The sequence below is a fragment of the Phoca vitulina genome, unplaced genomic scaffold (genome assembly GCF_004348235.1).
Source record: "Phoca vitulina isolate PV1807 unplaced genomic scaffold, GSC_HSeal_1.0 scaffold4, whole genome shotgun sequence".
Lineage (NCBI taxonomy): Eukaryota > Metazoa > Chordata > Mammalia > Carnivora > Phocidae > Phoca > Phoca vitulina.
In genome coordinates this window covers 29,478,743-29,482,705 of record NW_022589707.1, presented here as the reverse complement: position 1 = coordinate 29,482,705, position 3,963 = coordinate 29,478,743, and the positions used below count along the sequence as shown (strand labels likewise).

At 43.1% G+C, this 3,963-nt stretch overlaps 1 pseudogene; it reads right to left on the bottom strand.

The window, feature by feature from the left end:
- Positions 1–286: 286 nt before the first annotated feature.
- Positions 287–1,382, bottom strand: LOC116630625 (annotated as a pseudogene).
- Between the last annotated feature and the right edge of the window lie 2,581 nt (positions 1,383–3,963).

Sequence of the window (3,963 nt, the reverse complement as noted above, 5' to 3'; positions counted from 1 at the left end):
CTATTAAGCCTCCTTATAGCAATAAATGTGTGACTGACATCATTCATAAGCTTGGAGAATTTGAAACTAATTGAATCTACATGAAAGAAACAATATTTGAGTAATACATCAAAAAATAAAAAGTATACATTTTCCAAAAAAAAAAAAAATTTTTTTTCAACTTACACATTTAAAGTAGGAGATAGAGGAATATGCATTGTTTTCCTTTCTGCCCTACCTCAGACCTAAATTCTATGATCACTAACTGACCTTTTCAAACAAAACAAAGAATCAGCCTCCGGCTTCACTAGGGGCAAGAACGATGAGTAGACTTGGCACTAGCATGTGCAGTGGCCTCGGAAGTAGACACAGCCCCGGCTGAAATTGTGGCTTGGACTTTCTCTTCATCTTGCAGAGTCTCCTCAGACTGATGTGTGAAAGAACTTGGCTTAGTCCCATGAACCCTGGCCAGAAACTCTAGGATTTTCATCTTGTTGGTTTCAGTGTGGGCTCTTGGGCCTCAAAGAAATTCCAATTGTGTAGGATCATCATGGAACCACTTACTGTTACTCCAGGTACTTTTCCTTCATGAAATCTTTGGTGATGAGCACCCTGGGCTCCCCAAAGACAAAGTGCTTCCTCTCAGAATACATCCCCATCAATTTCAGAACTTCCTAGACTTCCCTTCAGTGACACAGCTGTCCTTCACGAAGATCATACCCAGGATAAGTATCAGGATGCTGGTCTCAGGCCCACCATTTTCAACATGCAGCCTACCATATGTGAGGCCCAATTTGATGAGGAGGTCATAGCAGAGGTTGGTGGGATCTACTTCCTTCACATCAAGGCCAAAGATCACCTCCATGTACTCAGAGGCTCTCAGGACGATCTCAATGAGGTGGTCTTCATACTCGTTGATGACAATCTTCAACATATCTGCCTTTGTCATTGGTTCGTTCATTCGATACCTGAGCAGCATGAAGTTGACCAATGAATCTACTACTCTCTTATCTGTGGGCACATTCTTGGGGTCTAGCCCAGACTGTGAAGTGCTATTTTAGTTCTTCTTCTTGGCTATTGGACCCCGCACCTGATGTGCTTGATGAGGTGGCTGTGGTGGCATTGGAAGACGAATGGAAACTCTGAGGATGCTCTGGAGTGCCAGTTACACCAACATCAGGAGCCTCCTTGAGATTGCCAGGCTTTAGAAGGTGGGAGGAAAGACAGGTCTCCTCCAGAGCCTTGGAGACCCGTATATCCCCTAGGTCTTACTGGGTCTCACTTCAGGTCTGAAGAGGGAGATCATGTAAGCACTGTGGACTCTTCTGAGGTAGAGGCGTGATGTCCCTGGTGGATGGCAGTGAGCAGGAGTGTGGACGGGAAGGTGGGCAATGAGAAATCATGGCCAAATGTTAGTAACGATGCAGAGAAATGATCCACCCATACTTTGCTGGTGGTAATATAAAATGGAACAGCAACTCTGCTTTTTTACTATCAGTCATATCCCAGAAGAAGATGTCTTCTTGAGACTGAGTCAGTGTAGCTTGAATTTTTGGAATCTGATGAATGTAGATTTTCTTGGGGATATCGAAATATCCTAGAAGGCTCAGTTCTGTTACGTATAAAATAAACTAAGTCTTCTTCAATTGTGAGGCATTCAAGAGCATAAAAGATAGATCATTAGTTTATTATAAAACGATATAACTCAAGAACAGCTAGGTGGAAGAGAGGGGTGGGGGGCGGGGAGGGTTGTGGAAGAGAGTGGGGGGTGCATGGAGCTTCCATGCCCTCCCCAGGTGTGCCACTCTCCCAAATCCCCACATGTTTACCAACCTGGAAGCTCTGCATTATTGTTTTTAAAACAAGTATTTTTTCATTCCATTGTCCATTCCTTTCCATTTGCTCATCCCACTTTCTATGAGAAACAAGGTACTTCTTCCTCCTTAAATTGTTCTTTGTTCTTGGTAGCCTGCTTGGAACCAGGCTCTGCACCCATATTTTTAGATGTATGATCTGGAACCTAATGGAATTAGAAACAGAAACATGTCAAAACAGTACTTTATCATTACCTGCCTTCTTCCAGTATCACTAGGGAGAAATGCAAAGATACAGATGTCCTATTTGTACATGGCAGCCCCTCAATGCTTTCTCTGAGAGTGGAGGAACAGTAACTCGAGGTCATCTACATGTGACCAGGACAAACATTCTGGGTCTGTCTAAATCCTGTGAGGAAAGAGAGCTGCGTGCAATGCGATCTACACCAGTATCAGGTCCTGTAGATCTTTGCAGAACTGCAAACCTGTAGAAGGCTGCCCTGCACAGATTTCTTTCAGCTCCATATCTGGGTATCAGGAAAAATATGCAGGTAAGATAAACTCACAGCTCCGGTCACCAGCCCAGGGTTCTGCCTCTGATATTGGTATGAAGGGAATTCTTTCCTTCCTCCTTAATTTGTCAAGTAATTATTGCATAGCAAGCTTTAGTTGCAGGGGATGAAAGGGCAAGTAAGACCAGATGCAGTCCCTGCTCTCATGGAGGTTACAGTCTCCTAGAAAAGAACTAACATCAAATAATGACACAGATAAATGTGCACTTACAGCCTGAGTGAGTACAGTTCCGTGAGAGTGAGGAACTAAAGAATCCAATCTGGTTGCTGGGGCAGGCAAGTCTTCCCTGAGCAGCAGTGTCTATACTGAAGTAATTTGGGGGAGGGGGCGGAGAGGAAGGATGGTCCTTGGGTGGGAGGAGAGCATGTACAAAGGCACTGTGCTTAGAGGGAGCAGGATGATTGAGGAACTGAAAGAAAGCAGCATGGTTGGGGTGTAGAGGGTCAGACAGAGTGTGGTGTGATGTGATCCTGGACAGACAGGGGCCAGACCGTATCGAGGTCTCATGGAAATAAGGATATCATTACAAGAGCAGTGGGAGGTCCCTGAAAAGATTTAAGCAAGGGGCTGGTGTGGAGAGAGGAAGTTGGGGTAAGGTGACATGCTCCCAAGTCCCTGGATTCCTTGTGGGTTTAGCCTCTGTAAATATTCTAACCTATTTTTTTTTCTTTTTCACATTATCCACATTAAAGAACAAAAACCAACCTAGCAAAGTTTAAGACCTATTTGGCTTTATTCAACAATTCCTGACTCGGGCAACATCCCATCTAACAAATAGAAGTGTGCTTCCAGGAGTCTACAAAATGGAAGGTGTTTATGGGCAGAAATGAGGTGGGACAAGGAAGTTATTAGCAAAAGAAAAGAAAAGATTGTTTCAGACAAGTTCACCTTCCCTTAGGGGAAAGGGCAGGAGGTCTAATTCTGCAGATGTCTCCCAAGTGCTGATCAGGAAATTCCACACTGGTTGGTTTCAGATTCCGCCCCTGGGACAGGCTGAAACTGCAGTTAGGTTAGGGATTAAGTCGATGGCACTTAGCAAGTGATTCCATTTTGAGCCTGTTGTTTCTGTTTAACAATAGTCAAGCCTACTTTTATTTTCAAATAAATGGTAATGACTCTGAGTCTATAAAGATAAATAATTCCTAAGTAGAGACCAAAAAGTCATTACTATTGAGAAAACAGAAAAATTTATTGAATTATTTTTCTAATGAAAATTTCTACTATACTATTTGCCTTGATCAGTCTGAAATTTTGCTCCTTTTAAGATGACAGATTGTATTCTTTTAGTGCCTACTCTATAAAACACTACTTTATTTTTTCATCTTTATACTACCTTTATTCTCAATGAGTGCCCCAATCTCTTTCATGTTCAGACAATCCAAACCCTTAGTAATTTTTATTTTTATTTTTAAATTTTACCTCCTTTCAGCCTTTATATGTCTGGATGAGAGAGGCCAGTTGTGCCGGAGTCCAGCTCCAGCCGGGGTGGGTCTCTCGTAGGAAAGGACGGCGTCGGTGAATGAGGAGACACAGACACAGGATCAGGTTGCAAGCATCTCCTCCTGACAGCCTCGGAGGAACTTTATTTATATGTTAG